Source organism: Myxine glutinosa, chromosome 7 (assembly GCF_964187855.1).
Source record: "Myxine glutinosa chromosome 7, kmMyxGlut1.1, whole genome shotgun sequence".
NCBI lineage: Eukaryota > Metazoa > Chordata > Myxini > Myxiniformes > Myxinidae > Myxine > Myxine glutinosa.
In genome coordinates, this window is record NC_136267.1 from 109,998,394 (window position 1) to 110,025,779 (window position 27,386).

The 27,386-nt window shown below is 46.4% G+C and overlaps 2 protein-coding genes across 3 annotated transcripts in view; one reads left to right on the top strand and one right to left on the bottom strand.

Annotated features, from left to right (window-relative positions):
• LOC137431586 (hyccin) overlaps nucleotides 1–27,386 on the bottom strand; it is a 576,074-nt gene that overhangs the window by 154,096 nt on the left and 394,592 nt on the right. The gene's annotated exons all lie outside the window — the stretch shown is intronic.
• The window catches only part of LOC137431580 (unconventional myosin-IXb), a 232,539-nt gene continuing 223,262 nt past the window's right edge, over nucleotides 18,110–27,386 (top strand). For both annotated transcript variants that reach the window (XM_068123054.2, XM_068123055.2), the window contains exon 1: nucleotides 18,110–18,219. The gene's annotated coding sequence lies outside the window, so the exon portion shown is untranslated. The remainder of the gene's footprint in view (nucleotides 18,220–27,386) is intronic.

A 27,386-nucleotide genomic window follows, 5' to 3' on the forward strand; every position in this document is an offset into this window, starting at 1 on the left:
GCTGCACCGGTTAGTCTGCAATGGCCGTACCAAATCAGCTAATCGGCTTAGGGCTGAGTGGCAGCAACTGACAAATGTGCCTGTATCCAGAAGGCAAGTCAACCAACGACTGGTTCAAGCAGGCTATCGTGCCAGGCGTCCCCTGAGAAAGCCACGCCTGACAAGACAACACAGCCAGCGCCGATTGCAGTGGGCCGGAGAGCACCGTCAATGGCAGCCAGGACACTGGAATCACGTGACCTTCAGTGACGAGTCTAGATTTCTGGTCTATCGTCAAGATGGCCGCGTCCGAGTGTGCAGACAAGTGCATGAAGCCTACAACAAAGATTGTATAGTGCCAAGAGTCCAAGCTGGAGGTGGTGGGGTGACCGTTTGGGCTGCTTTTCATGCAGGGGGCAAAACTGACCTGGTTGTTCTGAATGGAAACCTGAACCAGTTCAAGTACAGGGTCATTCTGGAAGAAACATTGCTTCCATTTGCTCGTGCAGCCTTTCGAGGAAACTTTGTCTTCCAAGATGACAATGCACAGCCTCATCATGCTCGCATGATCCAACACTTTCATGCTGACCGTGGTGTATAGCATATGGAGTGGCCTGCCATGTCCCCGGATATGAATCCGATAGAGAACTTGTGGGCAGAATTAACGCATCAAATCGACAACTTGGACCAGCAGCCTACCTCTGTGCGTGAATTGCAGCAGGCTATTGTCACTGCATGGCAAGCGATTCCTGTCCAAACCTTGGCAAATCTCGTGAACACCATGCCTCAACGTGTACGTGCTCTCCTGAATGCTCGTGGGGGTTACACGAAGTACTGAACTGTAATTTTACTGTCCGTAATCCCAGTCATAATTTAGCTTTTGTTTTTGTTGAAATTTTTTTTGGCTAATGTGCAAAATAAAGAGATACTTCTGGAAAACGTACAGAAGTTTAACACAGTACTGTCCGTGAATTGAGTTCGATATCAGTTTACATCACTTTCAAGGATCAATTTATTTGTTTCGAAATGTCAAATGTGGTTTTTGTTTCTTTTAAAGGTCACATTAACAAAATCTAGAATAATTTCAACATAATTCCAATGAACTTTTGGTTCTAAGTCATCTTGAAAAGTAAGTTCACCCGCACAAAAAAAATATTCCATATTAAATGCCAAGTCTGTAATTACTCTTTTATGGAAATGTTTTTCGAGTTTGTTTTATCCTCAAAAAAATAGACCATTGGCCTTTAAAACCTGTCCTTATGAAGGTGGACAGACATCTGTACAAACACACAGGCTGACAAAGTGTTTTATGTGGTAGATTAGAAAAAGAATTGTCAACACAAGGGGGAGAGAGACCTTTACAGATGTCGTGTCCAGGGCCCTAGGCCCTAAGGTGTCTTAATCCGGCCCTGTGGAAGACCCAATCAGTAATTATCCTTTGACTAAAAAAATAATCCTTTTTTGATGCTTATAGTCTGCTTCACTGCTTAAACAACTTCCATTCGGGACACATCTCTCTTGGGTTGGTATCTTGCATTTACAAAAAAAGTTTTTTTTGAGAAATCCTTTCATAAGCGTTTACATTTTTTAAGACCTGGATCATGTCACCTTTCTTGCATCAAAATAGTTAATCGAGTGTGTGCCCACTCTCTTAGGCCCGTCTTTACATGGTAGATATATAGCTTATAGATGACACAAGCTTAATCCAGCAGCTCGTCTCTGAACCCTTTCCAGTTTTAATCTGCTGTTAGAAACAAATGCAGGACCCCATGCCGGATAACCATATTCAAGCACCAGTCTCACAAGGGACTTGAATAACAAGGGGAGTGTATCGACACCACTGAAAGCTTGTTTTATCACTCCCAAGCTTCTGTTGGCCTTGTTTGCAGTTTCAGCAACGTGCTTGTGGAAGTGAAGATCCTTGTCTATAATGATCCCAAGATCCATTTTCTCTTGCACTGATTCTATCATTTGATTATGCAGTTGCTATACATTTCCCCAATGTTGCTGTTTCCAAGATTGAGCACTCTGCATCTGTGGGCATTAAAAGGCAGTTGCCATACAGATGACTGATCTGCAGCTCGAAGCGAGTCTCGTTGCAGTGATCGGCCCTTTGAGATTTATTCTGGGCAGATCCGAAGATTTTTGTGTCATCAGCATAAATCAAGGTCTTGTTAAAGAATATTATGCATTAATTCAGTGGAAGATCATTCAAGCTCCGGACCTTCGAACATACTACCCTGCAGTATCCATTTTTATTCTGATCCATCCTGCTTCATCCAAAGTAAAGATAATACTGTACTCCTTTTTATTTCTTCTTCTTCTTATTCTTCATCTTCATCTTCCTCCTCCTGCTCTTCATTCTCCTCCTCTGCCTCCTCATTTACAGCAAGTATAACTGAGAACTGATAGTGAGACAAACATCAATGGAATGAAACACCATGAAAAGAGGATAGGAAGGATGGGAGGAAACACTGAAACTGCAAGTAAGATGATTGGGTTATGAAATGTTAATGGAGGTAATAAAGATCATGGGTCGGAATTGGGGATGACACGAGATGACAGTGCCCTGCTGGCTTGAAGTTCTGGAGGGAAGATTGAGACAGACCAGCCTCTGGAAGATGGTTCCATGGACTGAAGAAGTGAGGAATCATACATGGCAAGGTGTACGTAGGTTGCAGTCAACCTGGATTTTGGAAGTCGTTGTTATGTTGCCCCAGTCAGTTCTGGTTTAACAGACCAGCAACACACAGATAACCAATAGATCTCTCAGCAGCGGCCCAGAGATCCCTCATATCCGAGATGTTGTGCCCTTGTCTATGTGAAGCCAGGACTGTAGAGTCTTCCATAATGTTTTATTGTGTGTGGAGCGGCCTGGCAGCGGTTGCAGGTGTCGTCAGTAGCGTCGTCAGGTCTATGTTTGTCGTGTAAAAGTTGTGACCTGGGGAGTAGTTTCTCTGTGTAATCGATGTGTGCGGGTTTTGTGCCCAAGATACTGTTTGGGCCCAGGTTGTTTATTGCGTTTTTGGTGATGTGGGTGTGGATGTGTTTTGGTCGTTTCCGTTGTTTGGTGGGGGATGTTATGAAGGATATCACTGTAGTGTCTTTTTAATTTGTAGTTAATTAGTTTGTAGTTAAACTACGCTTTGTAGTGTAGTTTTAATGTGTCTTGGGGCCTGTGGATGGTTGTAAATGGAGTGGCATGGGAAATTAGGGTTGGCATTTGCAATTGGAAGGAACTATGCACCTCTCATGTCTAATAGACCATGGGCCGAGTCCACTAATTCTGCTTAGTTTTCGAATTCCGCGGTCTACGTTTGAGAAGTACCTGCAAATGTGCTAGATATGTTGAATAGGTGTATATGAACCATAAATGACATGTTCCCACGTTCAAAATTTGCACATTAATTAGCAACGGCCAAAAACAAAGAGGAAGTTAAACTCCGTTGCTGAGGACTTCCTTTTCCCTAGCAACGGTTACATAAATGCTTCCAAATCGAGATTTTGAGCAATGCAATCCTCTGATCATGCAAATTTATGATTTTGCAGATCATCTGAGGTCAGCAGATATTATTTTGTGGATTATTTCATGTACATAATTCCTATTAATGTCCGTTGCTATGGTAAAAAAATATCCCTAGCAAACAATATTTCACAAACGGCTTATATGCATCAATTGAATCACTAAAAGTGTAAATCTGCCCTGTAAATTAGTCCGGCCAGGCTCGAAACATACTGGTATACTTTTGGGACTAGTGATCCCACCCCACATCCCCATTTTTGTAACTTAGAATACAAAAATGAGGCATAAAATGAAACAAATATTAAAGAAACAGAGATAATTATCCCCCATATATTGGGTATGTATACTTGTATAGTATCCCCATACTACTTTTCTTTATTTTGTCCTCTTGAGATACACAGACACACACACACACACACACACACGCACACACACACACACACACACACACACACGCACATCCACAGCATTCTTGTTTATTTTCCAAATGATCCTCATTCACTCTTCTTTCTTGTAAATATTCCCTGTTTCCTTCCCCCTTTCTCTCCATTTAACACACACACACATCTCGTTTTTTCATTTCTGTTCCTCACAATTCTATCTCTCTCTTTTACACACACACACACACACACACACACACACACACACACACACACACACACACACACACACACACACACACACACACACTCATTTTAAAAATCATATTTTCAATAATCTTAATTCATCCTCCTCTCTCTCTCTCTCTCTCTCTCTCTCTCTCTCTCTCTCTCTCTCTCTCTCTCTCTCTCTCTCTCATTCTCTCTCATTCTCTCTCATTCTCTCTCATTCTCTCTCATTCTCTCTCTCTCTCTCTCTCTCTCTCTCTCTCTCTCTCTCTCTCTCTCTCATTCTCTCTCTCTCTCTCTCTCTCACACACTCTCTCTCTCCCTCTCTGACTATCTCTCTCATTCTCTCTCAAGCTGTGTGCATCCCGATCTGAAACAGCACTAAATAATGTCCAAAGCCACTCAAATATACCATTTATGTTCATTTCATAAACGGCTCATGTGTATCACATATTCTCTTTGACATGCATATGATATTGCTTATAACAAGTCTTGATGTAAACAGGTTTGTATGAGGATATCATAGTCTGAATCATTACACAAACATGCAACTCCTCCAATTCCCCTGACTATCGGCAAGTTAGTGTACATTAAGTACTGTAGTGTACATATAATTTGGTGCAATAATAAATGGGAAAGCATAGATATTGTACTTGGCATGCATATTCATTGTAATTTTTCATATGAAAAATCCATCCCTACTGGACAAAAGTTCACATTCTTAAACGACATTCATTTTGTTTTACCCAGCAGTATAAACAGTTCTCAGCTTAAATAAAACATAGGTATAATCCTTTAACTTTGCAATGAAATGCGTAATTTCCCAGTCTTACATTTGTTACGTGTTACCTCCCCAAACCACAAACCCCTGGTGAAGGAGTCTCGAGAAAAGGTGCCCCTCAGAGTCTCGAGAGGGAACTCGGCAGAAAGATTTGTTATTTTGAGTGTTCTAAAAACCATGGTAAAACCACACCAATGGAATTGTGTAGAACAAAACAAGTAATTGTATTAAGAACTCTCACATACACAATAATAACACTCTTAAAGAAAGTACCATGAAAATATCACTTGCTTCTCATGAACAATACATATGATGGTACCATCATTCCCCAATACTCTCCAATCAATAAACTCATGATACGCCAAACGTGAGTGGAATGTAACAATCCCAAAGTCCGTGCACGAATCCCACGATGGGTGAAGGTCGAAGTCGTGCAGATCGGCAAGAACAATAGGCAGGTATCGGTGCGGCTGCAGACGAGGAGTTACGAGGTGTGAGGTTAGGCCAATGGTGGCGAGGGGGAACGATCCCCAAAATGTGAGTGCAATCCACGCCCCACGTCCACCAACGATTAAGCCGATTTCCCCAGCTGATCTTGTTCCTCTCTCCTCTTCCGGTTTCTTTGCTGAGTTTTTCTTTTTCCTCCACAAACATTTATTTTTACCTTTTACTAAAGTCAACTCCATTTCACACAAATCTTTACAACAATATTAACTGAAACTAAAAATCCTACAAGTATATAATAACAACAAAGGCAGAAGTGACGAATCCGTAACACATTCCATTTGTAATACAAAATTCTGTATTAATAAATCTTTCATTTTCAAATGTAAATGACTCCCTTCTATAGAATTAGAAAACCACCTTTGGAGGCCATATTTTCCCCGCAGAGCAGGGGTTGGCCTTTTTTGGGCACCATGGTCCCCTTTTTGAAGCAATGTTTTACAGCCGGATGCCCTTCCTGCCACCAACCTTGTTAGTCGCCGATTGCGACACAGGGAATTACCAGTGAACTGGTACTCAATTTGCTGACCTTCGAAGGATGACAGGCTGAGTCAACACCCCAGCGTTAATTCAGCAATCGACCAGGATTCGAACCTATGATCCTAGGATCCCAAGCCAGCACCCTAACTGCTAAGCCAACACCAGGCTTTTATAGAATTCTATAGAAAGTGGCAAAACCTTTGTTGTTAAATGAAGAAAAAAAGAACAAAAACGCAGAGATTTTTGTTGATACAATAACATAATGCATTCCTGTCAATCATATTTGTGCATTCAGTAGCAAAACATGAAAATTAAATAATGACTAATAGACTCAAGTTACAAAAACCCACAGAGTATAAGGAAGTAATTAAGCATCTTCATCTGATTCCAGTGTCAATTTCTTCCTCAATCTGGGTCAAGTGAGAAGCAGACGCCTGATTTGCACAGTCTTTACATGAGCACAAATCAGTACATGGAAGCTTGTGGAGCAAACACGAGCACCGCCCTCGAGTACATTGTGTCTTCTTGCAAGAGCAGTGGGCAAGTTCCATTACACTTGATGGTGCTGGAGGAAGACCCATCCAGTCTATGGTGAGCAAACCATCGTCAATCTTCCAGCCATTGTTCTTTGGTGATGGTATTTCTGGTTTGCTGATAAGGCACATCTTGTAAATGGTTTTTTGGTAGTTTTCTCGCAATATGTGCTTGTGCAGATCACCCAAACGCTCCCCGGCTAAAGTTCATCCTGAAAGCGCCCACATTGTGCGGACAAACCAAGTCAAGGGCCACGTGGTCAGGAGAACCTCGTCCCTTCCGGTCACACTGTGCCTATCGGCCGGCCTCGAAGACCGAAATTGTGACGGTGTCACCCCGCGCGCCCGCGGGAAAAACGCCCGCGCTAGAGAGGTCACGGGCGACTGAGATGTTTTAACAAATTAGTTAATTAATTTGAGACGTCCGATTTCTAGTGTTTGGAAATTTGGAAGAGCTTGACCCTAGCCTTTCCCTTGCGAGGGCAAGGAGGAACTTAACACTTGACACTTAAGCTTAGTTTGAAGTACACCCTGCCAGCGCCCACGGCGGGACGGCAGGGCAACCAGAAGGGACGAGGTTCTCCTGACCACGTGGCCCTCGATCTGGGAAGCGAGAGGCGTTCCATTAGTGGACGCGCCCCTCACGCCCGACTTTTGGGCGGCCCTGGCAGGCCGTTTGTTTTGACGTTCCGTGACAGGCCCCGCACCCTCACCTCCGGGCCGACCGGGCGACCGGAATGAATCCCGGTGTCCCGATCCGAACCTTCAGAGCGGGCCGGCTGGGGAGTGCCAAGCACCCCGTACCTGCACTTTCCGTCCCTGCGGTCCCAAATACCGAAACCACCCGAATACCACTTTATTCGACAAAATGAGGTGCGGCCTACAGCCTTAGAAAACTAACCCTATATAAGCTTCCTGAAAATGGGCTTCCTGAAAGGCTTCCTGAAGGCTTCCTGAAAGGCTTCCTGAAAGGCTATGGGCTTCCTGAAAAGCGCTATATAAAATAAATGCATTATTATTATTATTATTATCTCTGTTTGGAGGCAAGCTTTTCTCTCCACAGCTCCCAGTCTTGAACATTCTGCATCTTGTTTCATTTACATGGCGACAGCCCTTCTGCCCATAGAGTTCACAGGTGTATGTTTCAATGTCTTTATAGAAGGATGGTGGTAGTGGTACTGTAAACGTCATGCTGAAGGAGCTGGGGCTCCCACGTCGATCGGAAGAATGGACGCGACAAAAAGCTAGAATTCATCCGAGTTGCTTTAATGAAATCAAACACTCAGGCACTCTGAAAACCCGTTTATCGGGCAGCAATATATATCTATTATGCCGGGGGGTTTGCCCAGGCCCGGCGCCAGGGGGCGTGGCCCAGCGTCCTGGCTGCGGCCTGGCAAGTTGAGGGCGAGCCTGCCCGGGCATGCCCGGGCATGCCCGGGCGTCCCGACCGAGGCCTGGCAAGTTGAGCGCGGGCCTGCCCGGGCGTCCTGGACGAGCCCGGCATGGTGATCGCTCCGCGTCCTTGATAGGTGCAAGGCGATTGTGAAAACCCGGCGGCAGCCGCTACACACGTCCCCCCAGAATCGACTTGCACCGGCAGGGTCAATTTGAGGGGGGTCCTGATGACCCGGCCGAAGCGACCCCTGGCGGGTCGTGGGAGGGGGTCCGGTGAGGTGGTGGGCGGTCGAGTGGGGGGCACCGTGGAAGGGGGGCGGCCTCGCCGCGGCGGAAGGGCCACCCGTGGTGGGTGGTCGACGTCCACGTGCGCCGGCTTGAGGCGGTCCACTGCAATCCGGTCCGACCTGCCGCCGATGTCGATGACGAACGACTTGTCGTCCCGTCGAAGCACCCGGAAGGGCCCGTCGTACGGCGGCTGGAGTGGCCACCGATGTGCGTCGTGACGCACAAAAACATACTCCGCTGTGCGGAGTGCTGGGGGGACGTAGGACTGGAGGTCACCGTGGTGGGATGTTGGCACGGGGGCAAACCGTCGGGCGGCCTCCTGGAGGTCCGAGCGCTGGTGAGCTGCGGACCAGGGACTGGTAGCGTCGGGCACGAATTCGCCGGGGACGCGTAGCACCTGGCCATAGACAAGCTCGGCGGTGGACGCCTGGAGGTCCTCCTTGGGGGCCGTGCGAAGGCCCAAAAGGACCCACGGCAGCCGGTCGGCCCAACCGCCGTCTTGAAGGCCGGCCATGAGCGCGGCCTTCATGGAGCGGTGGAATCGCTCGCACAACCCGTTTGCTTGGGGGTGGTAGGCCGTAGTACGGTGGAGCTTGACCCCCAAGTTGCGGGCGACCGCGCCCCACAGCTCGGAGGTGAACTGTGGTCCGCGGTCTGACGAGATGTCCGCCGGTGCGCCGAAGCGGGCGACCCAGGTGGCGATGAAAGCCTGCGCCACGTCGGCGGTGGTGGTGGAGACGAGGGGAACGGCCTCCGGCCACCTGGTGGTCCTGTCCACCATGGTGAGCAGGTGTGTGAACCCCCGTGACGGGGGGAGGGGGCCCACCAGATCCACGTTGACGTGGTCGAAACATCGTTCGGGCACGGTGAAAGGTGCCAGCGGGGCCTGGGTGTGTCGGTGGACCTTGGCCCGTTGGCAGGCCGTGCAGGTGCTGGTCCAATCGCGGACGTCCCGACGAAGGCCGTGCCAGACGAAACGCGCCGACACCAGCTTCTGGGAAGCTTTCCGCCCCGGGTGGGAAAGGCCGTGGAGGGAGGCGAAGATGCGGCGTTGCCAGGTGACGGGCACGATGGGGCGAGGCTGGCCTTGGGAGACGTCGCAGAGCAGGACAGTGTCCGCGCAGGGGATGTCGGCCAGGCGGAGGCCCGTGTCCGCCGCCCGGAGGGCTTGCACCGTGGTGTCGGTGGTTTGGTCCGCCGCCATAAGCGCAAAATCCACGCCCAGGTGGACCGCGTTCGCGCTGGCCCGGGAAAGACAGTCGGCCACGGCGTTGTTTTTGCCGGCGACGTGCCGGATGTCCGTGGTAAACTCCGACACGGCGGAGAGGTGGCGCTGTTGGCGGGCCGACCATGGCTCCGTGACCTTGGCCATTGCGTAAACCAACGGCTTGTGGTCGACGAACGCCGTGAAAGGTCGGCCCTCCAGGAGGTGGCGGAAATGGCGGACGGCCAGGTGTAGACCGAGGAGCTCCCGGTCAAACGTGCTGTATTTGAGCTCGTTCGGCCGGAGCTGCCGGCTGAAAAAAGCGAGTGGCTGCCAAACCCCGTTCACCCATTGCTCATGTACGGCGCCCACCGCGTAGTCGGAGGCATCCGTGGTGAGGGCGATGGGAGCGTTGAGCACCGGGTGAGCGAGCAGTGTTGCGTCGGCGAGGGCCCGCTTTGAGCGTTGGAAGGCCGCATCCATTGCTGCGGACCAGGCGATGTCGTGCTTGGCCGGCTTGCCCCGGAGGGCTTCGTAGAGGGGCCGCATGAGGTGAGCAGCGCGGGGCACGAAGCGGTGATAAAAATTCACCATTCCCAGGAATTCCTGCAGGGCCTTTATGGTGCGGGGACGCGGGAACGTGGTGATGGCCTCGACCTTGGTTGGCAGCGGCACGGCCCCGTTCTTGGTGATGTGGTGGCCCAAAAAATCAACGGCCGTCGTGCCGAAGTGGCATTTGGCCGGGTTGACGATGAGGCCGTGCTCGCGGAGGCGCCCGAACAGTGTTCGGAGGTGGAGGAGGTGCTCGGCCCGGGACGTGCTGGCGACGAGGATGTCGTCCAGGTAAACGAAAAGGAACGGCAGGTCACGCAGCACGCCGTCCATCAAGCGCTGGAACGCCTGAGCCGCGTTCTTGAGACCAAACGGCATTCCCAAGAATTCGAATAAGCCGAACGGCGTGATGACTGCCGTTTTAGGGACGTCGGCCGCCCTGACAGGTACCTGGTGATATCCCCGTATGAGATCAATTTTCGAAAAAATGACCCGTCCCGCCAGACGGGCGGAGAAGTCTTGGATATGCGGGATCGGGTACCTGTCGGGGGTGGTAGCGTCATTAAGACGGCGGTAGTCGCCACACGGGCGCCATCCACCCCCCGGCTTGGGCACGATGTGCAGTGGCGAGGCCCACGTGCTATCGGAGCGCCGCACGATGCCGAGGTGCTCCAACGCGTCGAATTCGGCCTTCGCTACGGCGAGCTTGGCTGGGTCGAGGCGGCGGGCCCTGGCGTAGACCGGCGGGCCCGTGGTTGGTATGTGGTGCTCGATCCCATGCCGTACTGCGACGGCCGAAAACGTCGGCCGGTGAGGGCCGGGAACTCCGTGAGCAGGCGAGCAAACTCGTTTGCCGCCGGGACGGTGCATGCTAGCTCCGGTCGGCGCGGAGCTGCTCAATGTGCATACCAGGGAGCTGAAGGTTTCAGCGTTGATTAAACGACGCCGTTGGACGTCCACCAGCAGTCCGTGTGCGCAGAGGAAGTCGGCGCCTAGCAGAGCCACGGGCACGTTGGCGGTTACAAACGTCCAAGCAAAGCGTTGGCCGCCGAAGCAGAGGGTGACGTTGCGCGGGCCGAAGGTGCGGATAGTCGATCCGTTGGCCGCAACCAAGGAGGGGCCGCAAACCGCGGATTGCCTGTCCTGGTCAGAGGCGGGTATGACGCTCAGTTGGGCGCCGGTGTCGCACAGGAAGCGCCGTCCGGACGCTTTATCCGTGATGAACAGTAAGTTGCCCGTGTGGCCGGCGCTCATGGCTGGTAATGAACGCCGGCCCGGCCGTTTCCCGGCCTGCCGAAGGTGCACGGGGGTCGGCATGTCCGGGCCTTCTGTCCGAACCTGGCATGATAGTAACACCACGCTTGGTCAGGTGGAGGCCTCGGTCGTCGTGCTGGAGGTGGTCGGCTCGGTAGAGCGGCCGCCAATTGCGTCGGCAGTTCGGCCGTCGACCGTGCCGGGTGCTCGGGCGCCATGGGTGTTGCGTCGGACGGCGGTGGGTCCCATGTCACCGCTGCGATGCGCTGTCCTGCGGCGGAGATCTTGTCGGCTTCTCTGGCAAGGGCCCGGGGATCTGTGATCGTCGTGCTTGCCAGGGCGAGGCGTACCGGGTTAGGCAGCTGACGGAGGAACAGCTCCCGGAACAGGAATGCCGGAGAGTGCTCGCCGAGCAGTGAAAGCATGTAGTCCATTCGCTCGGAAGGGCGCGTGTCGCCGAGCTCAGGCAGTTCGAGCAGGCGCTGTGCGCGTTCCGCCGATGGGAGGGCGAAAGCATCGAGGAGCAGCTTCTTAATCGCGCCGTATTTGTCAGCGGCTGGCGGGCTTTCGAGGAGGCTCAGGGCGCGGGCCGCTGTAGCCGACCCGAGCGCAGCTACCACATGGTGGAAGCGGGTGTCGTCGGCCGTGACGCCTCGCAGGGCGAACAGGGACTCCGCCTGCGCGAACCAAACCGCCGCGTGAGCCTCCCAGAAGGTAGGCAGTTTAAGGGCGACTGCCGTGTCCATGTCGATAGGTCACCAATGAAGGAGCTGGGGCTCCCACGTCGATCGGAAGAATGGACGCGACAAAAAGCTAGAATTCATCCGAGTTGCTTTAATGAAATCAAACACTCAGGCACTCTGAAAACCCGTTTATCGGGCAGCAATATATATCTATTATGCCGGGGGGTTTGCCCAGGCCCGGCGCCAGGGGGCGTGGCCCAGCGTCCTGGCTGCGGCCTGGCAAGTTGAGGGCGAGCCTGCCCGGGCATGCCCGGGCATGCCCGGGCGTCCCGACCGAGGCCTGGCAAGTTGAGCGCGGGCCTGCCCGGGCGTCCTGGACGAGCCCGGCATGGTGATCGCTCCGCGTCCTTGATAGGTGCAAGGCGATTGTGAAAACCCGGCGGCAGCCGCTACAATGCCAAGCTTTTCAAACGTGGACCAGTGGTCTTTACTTGATGTCAAGATCTTTGCAGATTTTAGTTTACCGTTACTTGCAGCATACGAATAGTGAAGTACATGTCTCGTATCGGCTTCTTCTTGTGTTGAGAATGGACTTGGGATTGGTAAAACTTCCACACTATTGCCATGCATTCGAATAGAATGACTCTCAATACCATGTCCAACAATAATTGTGATGTTCTCCAGCTAACATCCGAAAAACTAATAAGTTTGTCTGCAGATTGGTCCACCAAATGCATGCAGCACTCCATGTCGCGTCGTACTACGCGTAGATTTACTCGCTCTTTGTTACATTGCGTTACAATGACACCCACTGTACGATGACTGTGATTGGCTTGTTTTGGTGGAGCCCCTGTTAAAAGCACTATGATTGGCCAATTAAGAACTAAGCTGACGTCATCACTTCCCTGAGATCGTCGGCTGCAAGAGTAATTTTGGCGTCCCTTTCTTCAGATTTCTGTCAAATACACGTATGTTTTGAAAATGGGAACATTAATAGACATACTTATAAATATACTCTAGGATCATTAAAGGTCAAATTAAGTACTTCTCCATTACAGATCAGGGAAAGTAGGAATTTTGGGGCTCGGCCCATGGTCTATAAGTGGTCTTTGATTTTTAGCACTTTTACTTCTGTGTGTAATGTGTATGTGCTTAATGGATGTTAATGTGCAACCTGTTATGATGCGAAAGGCTTAGATGATCATGATGCAACCTCGAAGATGATGCAAACTTTTGTAAATTTAACCATTCGGGGATTATTTGGAAGAACACCTGCATATTGGAGTAGATATAGGGAAGGTCGGAGGACAGAGAGGGCAGATGGAGTATTATTGGAGAATATAAGCTAGAAAGCAGAGAGAACACCGACCTGCCTGTGATGTTAAAGCAAGTACAGACCTTGTGCTTCATTCAGTCTTATCATGGGAGATTCCAATAATATTGAGAGCTTTATATTCCCCAGCATCCTGCAAGAGAAACAGATGTGATGCTGGAGTGTCGGCCCATAGCACAAAGCAGTACTCCATTGAGCTACAGACAAAGGCCTTGTATAGACTATGCGTAAGTAGCTCTGATTTTCTAAGGAAAGACTTGGATCGACGGAGGATTCTCAGTCTGCGGCTGACTTTGAAGGCCAGTTTTGCTATATGGAAGGCCGAAGAAAGGTCATGGCTGATGGTGATGCCTTGTAATAATCATTCGAGTGTATGACTGTAGTTTGGTAGTTCGTATGTATCCTGAAGTCGATCGTTTGAATGAATTATCGTAAAACGAAAAAATGGTTGATTTTATTGGAAAAATGCATCCATCTACTTAACTCAGATATCACAGGTTGAAAAGTCGACTTGGAGTACATGTAAAGATTCATCGCTATACCTGTACCAAGATACCAACTCTCAAAATAATGTCATTTTATCTTACAAACCAGATTGAATCGATGAAAATAACATTTTGTAAGGAAATGCATATGATGTGCTGTAGTGAAGAAACGCCTCACATAAAGGTCATGGACAAACAAATGGAAACAGCGAGATAAATGAAGGACACCAAGTATATTGAAAGCAATGACTTCCATGATGTAGAAGAGATTCGACCTGGTATTGAAAAGGTCCATGTGTTAATTAAGCAAACAATAGTCCAGCATGCTTAGGGTCATGTATAAAAATGCTGCACAGGCCTGGTTGTCTATAATTATATGGCTAGCATAGCTGCAAGAGCAGACCTCAGTTACTTTGAAAGAGGGTTGATTGTTGGGGTGCGTTTGGCAGGAGTTTCAATGAAAAATACAGCTTACCTTGCTGATGTTTCATGAGGGCAACAGTGTCTAAAGTGATGGCGGCATGGAACTCCGAGGAAAAGACATCATAAGAAAAGGGCTAAAATTGGCGGAGGCGCATTCTCCAGGATTGTGATATCTGTACATTAATTTTTGAAGTGGAAGACAAAGCAGGTGAGCAACTGCAGATCAATTGACTGTAAATTTTAACCTTCAACCTGGTCAGTTTGCAGCGCACAAACTGCTCATCACACCTGTTAATGCGCGTTTGCGAGTCCAGTGGTGCAAAGAGCACAGGCAATGGACTACCCTAAGTGCTTGGTTCCAAAATTGAAGGGTTCTTGTGGTTCTGTAATGTTGTGGGGCGCATTTTCCTGGCATGGTTTGGGTAAAGTCATTCCCCTTAGAAGGTGGGGTCACTGCCAATTGCTACTCAATGGTACTGAGTGATCATCTTCACTCCATGTTGGGAGGCTGGGAGGCAGGGTTATTTCCTGCTGGGAGGGGTGTCTTCCAGAAAGACATTGCCCTATTCACAGAGCAGGTGTGGTCCAAGGTCAGCAAAATAAGTACCAGTTGACTGGTAATGGGGGGGGGGGGGGGGGGGGGCATCACATCAGCGGCACAGCTGCACCCCAATAAATTAATACAGCCAAGCAGCCACAGGCTACACACGAATCACCACCACCCACAAAAGGAACTCACAATTAAATAAATACACCACCTGAACCAAAGGAGCCACCGATGTGTACATTCTTGTACCTTATTGTACCTTCTTGTCTATTAAAGTAGGCATCTATCCCGGGTTTTAAACGGATCCCTTTTCCGTTCAAAAATCTGCTTGCAGTTGCGAACGTGGGAAGATTCATGTTCAGCAATAAAAGAACCATCAACTCGTATAACTGTCCGGCAAGCCAGTTTCAGGTCCGACGTTTGGACCGCTGAGTGGTCTTCATCGGGGCGTGTGCCATTACCAAGCAGCTTGCTATCGCTTGCCAAGCCAGCCGTTCCTTATCAACCGTTTCAATGGAGTGCTTGCCTGAGTGCTTAAGCCACTTGGTGAGTGCTCTGCAAGCTGAATGGTAATGACAAACACACCCACACACACCCCTCGGGGACTCAAAGGATGTTTGCATAAGATGACGTCATACGCGAAAGATGTCTTTTATCCATAGAAGAGTCGCGTTTACAACGAAAAAACAACGTCGGGCTGACATCGGAAAATAGACGTCGCACCTACAACCAATAAACAACGTCGGTCAGACGTCGGAAAATGGACGTCGTGTTTACAACCAATAAACAACGTTTCCCTGACGTCAACAATTCCTTTGCAAACAATCGACCAAATGTCAATATTGATTGGCTCAACGTTGTTGTTTTTGCTGTACTGGGAGGGATTGCGAAACAGTGATTGGTTGATTTCCTTTTTAGTGAAATATTACATTTAGTGACACAATATGGTAAAATTGAATTACCATTCACCTGACAAACAGGTAACCGTTTCTCTATTTACAACGTTTTTTATTTAGAATGTAAACATTCTTTGACTTCCCTGCAGTGTCGACGTCTCGTTCAGGATGCGGGCGATAACTACATCAATGTACACTTTAGCATGAAATAGAATAATTGTTACAAGATGATGGACAAATGGACAGCTGGTGTATTTGAACCTGGGATTGTGAGATAAGTGTTCTGATGGTGACTAACCTGCTTAATTAATTATAATACACCTGTTATAATTCATGAATAGCCATTTGGACGACCTGGTTGCATCACTACCTCCGCCACCAAAGGTGGATGGAGGTTATGTTTTCACCCCTGTCTGTTTCTTTGTCCGTACGTCTGTCCATCAGTTTGTGAACAAAATATCTCAAAAAGTTGTGGACGGATTCGGACGAAATTTGGCAGAGATGTAGCGTATGTGACAAGGACGAAATTATTATATTTTGGTGAAGATCCGGATTCGGATCCGGCTACTAGAATTTTAAAAGTGATTCTTCACCAGTCGGAGATCGGGCCAAAAACGATACATAGTAGGATATCTCAAAAAGTTGTGGACGGATTTGGACGAAACTTGTTGGACAGGTTGGGTGTCTGACAAGGACGATTCGATTCCATTTTGGTGAAGATCTGAATATGGATTCGGATATGAGAATTATTTAATTTTTAAGTGATTCTTCACCAGTGGGAGATCGGGCCAAAAACGATACATAGCAGGATATCTCAAAACGTTGTTGACGGATTTGGACGAAACTTGGTAGACTGGTTGGGTTTTTGACAAGGACGATTCGATTCCATTTTGGTGAAGATCTGAATATGGATTCGGATATGAGAATTATTTAATTTTTGAGTGATTCTTCACCAGTGGGAGATCGGGCCAAAAATGATACATAGCAGGATATCTCAAAACGTTGTTGACGGATTTGGACGAAACTTGGTAGACTGGTTGGGTTTTTGACAAGGACGATTCGATTCCATTTTGGTGAAGATCTGAATATGGATTCGGATATGAGAATTATTTAATTTTTGAGTGATTCTTCACCAGTGGGAGATCGGGCCAAAAATGATACATAGCAGGATATCTCAAAACGTTGTGGACGGATTTGGATGAAACTTCGTGGACAGGTTGGGTGTTTGACAAGGACGATTCGATTCCATTTTGGTGAAGATCTGAATATGGATTCGGATATGAGAATTATTTAATTTTTGAGTGATTCTTCACCAGTGGGAGATCGGGCCAAAAATGATACATAGCAGGATATCTCAAAACGTTGTGGACGGATTTGGATGAAACTTCGTGGACAGGTTGGGTGTTTGACAAGGACGATTCGATTCCATTTTGGTGAAGATCTGAATATGGATTCGGATATGAGAATTATTTAATTTCTAAGTGATTCTTCACCAGTGGGAGATCGGGCCAAAAACGATACATAGCAGGATATCTCAAAACGTTGTGGACGGATTTGGATGAAACTTCGTGGACAGGTTGGGTGTTTGACAAGGACGATTCGATTCCATTTTGGTGAAGATCTGAATATGGATTCGGATATGAGAATTATTTAATTTCTAAGTGATTCTTCACCAGTGGGAGATCGGGCCAAAAACGATACATAGCAGGATATCTCAAAAAGTTGTGGACGGATTTGGACGAAACTTGTTGGACAGGTTGGGTGTCTGACACATCAGAATCGATTAAATTTTGGTGAAGATCCGGATCCGGATCCAGCTAGTATAATTTTTAAAAGTGATTCTTCACCATTGAGTGATATGGCCAACCAGGTGGAGGTATGCTCTCTACTGAGTGCCATTCTAGTTCTTGGAAGTGTGGCTGTGCCGCTGATGCAGTGCCCCCTGTTACCAGTATGCTGATACTCATTTTGCCAACCTCGAGCGAATGTCAAATTCATTGCAAACCACCATTGCAAACCATTGTCAAATGCAAACCACCTGGTGTTAATTCAACGGCACCACAGGTGTTTCAACTCAAGACACTGAGATCTTAAAACAGCCTCCTTAACCGTTAAGCCAACACTATGCAGGCGTATACAACTTCCATTGTCATCAAGTTTCTCTAGACAAGAATAGAAAGGAGAAGAGGTTTGAATGGGCGAGGATGATATTAAGGGAAATAAGTTTGGGAAAAAGTTGGATTTGGGGAGGGACTTACCTGGATTGCATATAGTGGAGAAGGAGGGACTTAGTCACTCGTGAATAGGAGAGCGTGAAGGCGATGGCAAATAGTATGCTCGTATTTGCGTACACAATAAATAGATGGACCCATCGAAAGACGAATTCAAGGGAACGGTGAAGGACCCGATTTATTGGTCCCCCCCCTCCCAAAAATGGAAATCCCTCCAAAGGGGAAAATCTGTTCATTTACTTGGATTACACCATATTCCGCTGCACGTTAATGAACGAATATGATGCATTCAGATTTGGGACTCAGCGATGGGCGGAGCAAAGTAGTAGGCGGAGCTAAACGGTGGGTGTGGACTGGGGGAGAGTTTCCGACCCGCCCACTTGTCTCCCTTGGTCCTTCCCTTCGCACTTCGCTAGATAAAGGACCCGCTGCAGCAACATATAGTAACTGGCGTGTCCTGTCGAGGCGGCCGCTTATCGAAGAAAAAGGATCATCGTGGATTTATGCAACTGAGCTGAGGGTAAGGGCTTCTTTTGACGTCATTATAATAAAATTCCTCTCATGTGGTAATTCGTCGGAGCGGCGCGCGGACCTCGTGGGACTGAATCATATCCTTTATCCCGATGAAATCCCATCGCTCGGTCTCTTACCCTATAAACCCTCCTGTACGTCGGATTGCGTGCAACTAATACTAATAGATCCTGCACAAGTACCTCAGGCAGAGACCTCTTGTTCACTTTCGTCGCATGCGATCATCTCCCGATGGCCAATTATAGCCGTTGTGTACTAACTACTATATATGCAAATGCACCAATTTGATTACGTTTATAACAAGTCTACAATGCATTATATCCATGGTTGTGCTAATCGAGCAACATTCGCGCCTCGTGTGGGCGGACAGATGGGACATGTCTGGCTCTCGGGCCACCAGGCAAGCCGTCTGTCTGTCATTGCCTCCGGTGCCAGCTGTCGGAATCCCACACGCCCTCCCATCCTCCTGAAATTCATATGCACTTCACTTCACTAATATATACACTAATATCTTGTTCTCTTGAACACTACTTCCCACGAGCGGTTCAAAAAGTTATCGGAACGACATGCTCACAATTGAATTGTCCAAGAAACGGAAACTTATGAAGTTATTTCTTTTTTTTTCAACAAACAATTGATAAGGATATTTTCTCTTGCTCACTATACTGTGTATAGTTACATAGTTTTAAATTAATAAGCCGGCCGTCCTCGGACTCTTGTGAGTATCCTGTTCCGAGAACTTTTTGAACGCCAGTCGTGGCTTCAGAATCAGTTCTGATTGTGAAACCAGGGTGTAAATTTATTATATCAAAGGGTGTAGTGCAGCATTTGCGTTGGAAATCCCGAACGTACCACAATAGATCGCTCTCTCCACGTCAAATAGGGAAGGAAAAGTGAAGCTGAGTTGTAAAAGGCTGAGTATTAGAGATACAGACTTGTAATATTGTGTAAAATATAGCCAGGGGAAGTTGGGATGCTCTTGTAAAGGCTAAATGTGCAGAGGTAGCCGTCCACCTTTCTGATGCACCTGTTCAACACACCTGCACGTATCTGCTGGGTCCCACAAATTGACTCCCCTTGTTACATTGTACATGCAAGTTGGACTGTGCTGTGTAGAGTTGAAACTGCCTCCACCCATATATCACGTTGTTGTTTTGGTTTTAAGGATAGAAATGTCATTATGGAATGAGGAATGTTTCATGCAAGGAAAGAGGAATGGATGCCCCTTCCCTTATTCTCTCCTCCTGACCTTGTTTCCCTTCTCTCCATTCATTATCTCATCATTCAATAATGTCAAGGGCTGGCATTGATATGAGATTGTGATAATCAATGTGACCATTGCTCACGGGCCCATTTGGCTGGTTGTTCATCATAATGCCATGGAGAGACCCCTCTCCTCACCTCCCTTCTCTTCACCTGAATTATCTTCAAATATATTGATCAAATAATCCAAAAAAATCAAATATATTGATCAAATAATCCAAAAAAAATGAAATATATTGATCAAATAATCCCAAAAAATCAAATATATTGCCCGGTCTGAGTCCTACACGTCATGTCAAAACGACTGCAACTATCAGCTAAGTCCACAGTCCTGGGCAAGTTCCATGGCCTATTTGCCCGAAAGACAGACGAAATTTGCCCGAAAGACGGGGACCACGCCGAAAGACGCCCGTGCTTCTTGTTAATTCGGCCGAGCAACCGTGAGGTCACGGGCGTGGTTCAAAGCGGTTTGAAGCCCACCACCACGAGCGTGGTCTGAAGTGGTTTGAACATCCGCAGACATATGTTTCGGGCTTGTTGGCCCTCATCAGCGCAGAGCAGTTCCCTCTCCAGGGTGGACTGGTCTATAAAATTGAGAATTTAATCATTCTCCCAGTATTGGCCTAACCTAACCCTAACAATCCTACAGAGATGTACGGGGCTGTAACTCTGTTAAGCTCATGCCTAATAGGTGAAGCCTATGCAAATGCTTAGCCAGAAGAGCCTTTTTAAAATTTAAGTTGCTCCTGGCATCACCTAGAGATAGTTTGTGTACCACAGACAGGTTAATGTGTGGCAGGCATTTCCTGTTTGGCAGGATGCATGCAGTAATAGCTAGTGTGACACCTGCTTCCTGGTACCCACTACAGTAATGTCATCTGATCTTGACTTATCTTTAGTAGGGTTTAACAAGTTCACTCCAGGGAAGAGTTTCTGTTCCATGCTGATGAGGTTTTGTCTTGTCATGCTGATGACAAGCTCGAAACACGTGTCCATGGATGTTCCCTCTCCAGGGTGGACTGGTCTATAAAATTGAGAATTAAGTTATCTTCCTGGTATTTGCTGCAGTGCAATCCCACTGGGAAGCACGGGGCTGTAGCTTTGATAAGGTCATGCCTAATAGGCGGAGCCTACACAACTGTTTAGCCAGAAGAGACTTTAATATATATATGTATATGTATACATTGGACAGTGCGTGAACATCGATGTGTATATCTATGGAAGGAATAGAATAAGAATGGCATGAATATTTTTTTTTATCCCAATCCAGTCCAGCCAAATCTGATCACATATTAAGAAAGACCAAATGTTTGCACATAGCCTGATGTTTTGCCACATCCTGTTTGCCAGTTTTGTGTGTTTTACTGTGGGTAACACTCCAGCAAAAGGCTGTTATCCCAAATGCAAATAATGTTTGCCCGGCTCTTTTCAATTTAGCCATAAGTTTTTATGTGGCTGACCTCGTCCTCTAACGTAACAAAAAAAAAGAGAAGAAGAAGCTGTTTAGAGTGTAAGAGTAACGTTAATCGGAAAAAGCAAAGGACGTTTCAAATAGTATTTAACTACAATACGTTTAAATTGTATTCCTTTTTATAACAGCATTGGCACATTGTCATTGGACAAAAGTGTGTTCCTGATTCTGTTTTTGGTGTGAGGGTGTTAAAATTATTTGGATTTCACTGTAGTCAAGGAAAGCTCTTTTCTACTCGGCCATGTCCCTATTATAATTCCTCTTTTATCAGATTAGGGCCTGGTGAGCTTATTTTACAAATAACTTATTAAATAATAACTTATTAAATAATAACTTATTTCTGTGACATTGTCAACAGTGTCAACAGTGTCAATTGTCAATTGTCAAAGTGTCAATTGTCAACATTCATTCATTCATTCATTGTGACATTATCAACAGTATATGGCCAAAGTACGGCTTTCTAGGCAAATAAAATGGCCACGATGCGGGCGAAGTAAGGATTTCTGGCATAATTTATATAAATAAAATATACAGTACAATATATCTTATCAACTCCAATAGAATGACAATCATGCTGACTTCAAACTCAACGATTATTTTGTAATTTAGCTAATGTAAGGGTTAGTATGTCGTTATGCATTGGGGAGGGAAAGACAGGCCCTCCACTCATAAGGGACCTGCACATTGGTAAAGATGTCATGAAATATTTTATCATCATTACTGCACGGAAAAGCAAGAAGCTGGTAGAATACCCACCCTAGAGGTACGCACACTCACCTTTAAGCTGTCTAGCCTGGGTTCGAATCTCTGCAGGGGTATAAACTGTGACCTTGGGGTTTTGCAATGCAGGGCAAATGCATTCACGGAAGGAGTTCAAGCTGGAGGATCCATTTGCCTGCACTGATCAATGGTGGACATTAAAGATCCCAAGGTGCCTTTTATGATTGCCAGCACCCTCAAAAAATTCCAACTTTCTGCATGCTGGCAATGCAACGGCAAACCACCCAGCATAACCCTTGCCAAGAGGCTACGTCGACAGTTCCGTCATGGCTCTGCCAAGTTGATGAATTATGGTGAAAGCAACCATTTAAAGCTGCCGTTTTATCATGCGTGATATACACGCCTTTTCTTGAAATCCCGAGCCATAACTGTACCGGAACAGCAGTTACATGGTTCACACTCACATGTCGCTTAAGAACTTCTGACAGTATGTAAGAGTCTTGTGTAGAAAGTGCCAAGGAAAAGAAAACAACAATATGGAAATGGAATTTCATAGCTCTTATCCATTGTACTTCAAGTTCCTATACAGCAGTGAGAATGCCTGCAACAGGAAACATGGAAACCATGATTAGAAATGATAACATGGGGCTGACAACTTGTTGATATCACTTGGTCCAAAGAGGAATTCAGTTTAATTTGGAAAGAGGTACAGACACCCGGCCTTTTAATTTAACGACTCTTTTAATATTGACAAACATGTGCAAAAATTCATTCTTCGGCGCATTTCAATACCGTTTGCCAAGTGGCTGCACTTGTTGTTATTTATGTCATTGAGAAAAAAAAAAAGTCTTCACTAGCTGTCGATCAAGTTCAAAAGTATCTTTGTGCAACACAGATAGTGTACTCAGTTTTTTTCAAATCACAGACACTGAATCTTTGACTTGTCAGATAGCTCTGATATTGAGCTTTACAACTTTGTTTCTGTTGGGAATTTTGAGGCTGAGTTCAGACTGAGCCTCATGCAGCCTGAGAAAGGGGAAGCTCGTAGCAGCAACATTACTGCGGTTATGCCTGCATCTCGCAGTCTTTCCTGACAGGATATGTATTTCACTACGCAATAGGAAGCTTAGCATTGCTTTGCAGCCGTTTGCTTTTGCTGCGAGACCGATTGATAGGCAGGAAATAACTTTATAAGCGAGCAAGCGTATTTTATATGACAATTGATGGAGGATGGTGGAGTGCACGGGAGAGAGTAAGACTGGAGGGTGTTCAAGGTGGGACAGAGTTTGTTTTTTTTAAATACATTTTTATTTCTGACCTCATTCTCATCGTCAAAAGGCATATAGTAGATGGTGATTAAAGACGTTACTTGCTTTACCCCAAATAATAGGTCTTGGTTAAAATTGCGAGTATCCTGTATGAACTTTTTGGGCTAATCTTATTCAGCGTTTCCATTTGTGTGGGTAGACCTATGTGAAAAAATAAATAAGTGTGTGTGTGTGTGTGTGTGTGTGTGTGTGTGTGTGTGTGTGTGTGTGTGTGTGTGTGTGTGTGTGTGTGTGTGTGTGTATAATTTATGCACATGACTTCAGCATCATGTCATAGTGTCAGTGTGCTTTTTTGGTTAAATTTAATATTCCTGACTGCAAACCTCCTAACTCATGAGGAGCAGGGCAGAGACAATGTGTTCGCGTGGCAGGTGACACTTGTTGGTAGCAGGTTGTGCAGCAATTTCTGGGGTGAGACTCAATCATTGCCTTACTTCCTCGTCAAGTTAGGGGGTTCAATCTGAACCTGAATCAATCTGAATATATATAGTTGTGTTTTTGGGAAACCACTAAGAAGTAATGGCAACCACCAGACAGACCGGTCCCTTAGAATAGTTATTTTATCGCACAACATTATATTAGTCCCTTCCCCTTATAAGAGTTTGTATGTCGTTATGCATTGGGGAGAGAAAGACAGGCCCTCCACTCATAAGGAAAAGTCTGGCGGATGCACAAAGATTGCATCCACAGGTATTGATTCAAAGTCTTGAAGGAAAGAAGACAGGTCAAATGCCTCAAGGGTGGATGCCAGCAACAACATTTTGTGGACAGGGAACTTTTCAAATACACCAAAGACCATTCGGTTATGCACCAGGTAAAAGTCCCTGGAGAGGGCTTGTGGGGGCAGGATGACAAACTTCACCAATCAGGATCAGAGGAACTTTAGAGAGGGCTTGTGGGGGCAGGGGAAGCGACACTCCACCAATCGGCAGCCGAGAAAACACCCTCAAACAGTCCCACCCTCGCCAGGGCCTGACAAAAAGGCCTTGCACACTTGATTCTCGCTCTTGGGCGGTCTCTCTCTGCTGGCTGGACTGGACTCTCTCTGCACGTGCCTGCTCTCTGCCTGCCGGTTTCACTCTGCACGTGGTCATCGGACTTTCTGCACGAGGCCACGACATACTCTTTTTCTGAACAAGATCACGACGTGCTCACACTCGACGTGTCCCTGGCTTACTCTGCACGAGATCCCGATGTGCTGACTCTCCACGTGTCCCTAGCTTACTGTGCACGAGATCACAACGTGCTCACTCTCCACGTGTCCCTAACTTACTCTGCACGAGATCCCGACGTGCTGACTCTCCACGTGCCCCCAGCTTACCCTGTACGAGATCACAACATGCTCACTCTCGACGTGTCCCTGGCTCTTACCTGCATGGTTCCCAACGCAATGACTGTCAAGCTCCCGATGCTTTTTGCCTGCTCAACTTCATGCTGGGGAGCATCTTTACCTGCTCGTGCCGTCGGTGACGTCAAGACAAGGTCGTTGCAGTGGAACAGCATCCTGGTGGTGGCTGGTAACATCGTAACCATTCTGGTAACAGGATCCTAACGTTTGTATATATATGTATGTATATATATATATATTTATGTATATATATATTGTACATACATATACATATATATATATATATATATATATATGTATATATATACATACATATACATATACATATATATATATATATATACATATACATATATACATACACACATATGTACACAGGTCTTGGTGGACCACATACTTGTCGCATTTTCTGCCCCAGAATTGCTGAAATGGTGATGGGTCTTATTCTTGCTGTTTTCAGTATCCTCCCCTCCTTCCTTTCCTCTAATCCTGTTCATTCCCTTGATGTTTGTCTCACTGTCAGATCTACCTTGCCCTTCCATGAGGCTTTTTATTATTGGCGCTGAGGAAGCGCCTTTAGCGATTGACTTCCAGCCAGTGTAACGCTAATTCCTGTCACAGGAATTCTGAGATCATATAAGTGGGCGTGGCAGTTCCTGATTGGTTCGTGTTGGGGAACGCCTTCTCGCTGCCGACGTGACGTAAATTCGCGCACGCGCACTGGTGAAGCTTACTCGATCTTACTCGATCCCATATTACATGTACTTTCATTGCATACAAATTATACTTCCTCCTAGAAATTCCATGCCCGAACCTCAGCGCAATCCAAGAGGATTCACTTGTTAGGTTTACTCTCCATGAAATGGAGAGTAACCTATTATTACTGCTAGAGTTTTTCTTATTATTATTCTTCCGCCCTATTTTGCACCTCAGCAAACTTCATAATTAATGTTCTCAGCAACCGCTGGTCGGATTGACCCGGAAATTTTCATCAAATGATCGACTCGGCTCCGAGAATTTTTTAATGCTAATTATGACGTCATAGGTCACGTGGTATGGGCGCCATCTTGTAAAACATATTCAACTTTTCCCCTCTGTATCTCCGAAACGCCTCAATGGAAAAATTTGAGGAATGGCTCATTCTAAAGAACTCTTCAATGGGAACAAAAGACATGTGTATCGAGTATATTAAAAATGCTAACGTTAAGAGGTTAGAATTCGTCAAACAAAAATTTTTCTCCCCCAGAAAATGGGATTTTTTCCCCAGATGCTTAATTAAAAAAAACTCAGAATGCAAAAATTTTCGAAGTCATACGTCACATGGTTCGGCCGCCATCTTGTTTTTCGTGAAAAAACACAAAAAACACTTTTTCTCCGCAACGGCTGAACGGATAGAGCCCAAACTTGGCATGCATATTCGCATACCCATGACGAACAAAAATGTCAGCGAGCACGATGTCATCCGACACATGGTTTCAGAGTTATGACGTTTTAAAGCTCAAACTAGAAATGGAATCACCTCCATAATTTGTGGAGATATCGAGTGGAAACTTTACACAAATGTTCCTCATGGGGGGATGTTTCATCGTTACTTGAGACGTTTTAATAAGTCACATGGTTTGGCCGCAATAAATAATGGAAGTTAAATTTTTAAAAGCTTGTAACTCTTGAACCACTGCATGTATCGACTTGACTTTTTAATGCAATGTAGCTCTCACCAAGCGGAACAAGTATGCAAAATTTCAAGGTGATTGGATGTACTGTCGCGAAGCTATAAGTCTTTATTGTTGAAAGAAGAAGAAACGCACCATTTTGTCCTTCCAGGCCACGTCTCCCAGTGCTATTGCCATTTTAAGTTTTAATTTCCTTTAAAAAGCATTTTCTCTGCAATAATAGGGCCGATTGAGATAAAATTTTCACCATAGGAGGGACTCGGTCTGTAGAATATTTTAATGGTAATTATGACGTCGCAGGTCACGTGGTTCGGCCGCCATATTGTTTTTCGTGGAAACCCCTTTTTCTCTGCAACGGCTGAACAGATCGAGGCCAAACTTTGCAAGCAGAATCGCATACCTATGACGAACAAAAGAGTCAGTGAGCACGACATCATCCGACACATGGTTTCAGAGTTATGACGTTTTTAAGCATGAACCTTTAAAACCTAGCTCCTCCCTCATTTTTGATCCAATCGAGGAGAAAATTCACAGATCTGTTCAGCATGTCAGTCTACTAAAATGTCATTTTAGAATTTGCGATAGGTCACGTGGTTTGGCAGATATCGTTAATTAAACGAAAATATTTTTTTAAAAATGGATATCTCTTGAATCGCTTTATTGATTGACGTGAAACTTCATACTCTAGTAGAACTCATGAAGAGTAACAAGTGTGCAAAATCTCAAGATGATTGGATGTACGGTCTGGAAACTAGAAGTTGTTATTGCCTGAAGAAGAAGAACCACAACACTTTTTTTGGACCAGGCCATGTGACATAACCACCTCACGAGCTAAGGGTAGCTCGAAATTAAATTGTCTTCGGATTTGGCAGTCGCTAGAGGGTGTTAACATTCGAATGCAACAAATCTGGGCAAATTCTGATGAATTTTCGTAAAACTACACGATATTGTCATTTACATTGGAAAATAACATTGTAAAACTCTCCGCCACCTCGGCTTATTTCTCGCTCTGAAGTTCATCCTGTCTTCAATTTTAAGGAGAAAGAGAGGTATCTGCAAGCAATGGTGACCTTTATTTTGTGGAAATCCGATTTAAAATGACGAAGTTATCCAAAATGTAACATTTTAAATGGGTCGCATTTCCAAAGTGATTCTTCCACAGGTAAAATATCCACACGTGCAGGCAGATCTTGCGGCGTCAATTTGGCTCCGATTTCAAATCGGATTTCGATTGTCGTATTGCCTTGGATGAGTTAACAAAATACCACAACAAATTTGGTGACAATCGTGAAAAATTTGACCAAGTTCGATCGACGGGATACTTCGTTCTTCCGCTGACATACGGCACGGGCC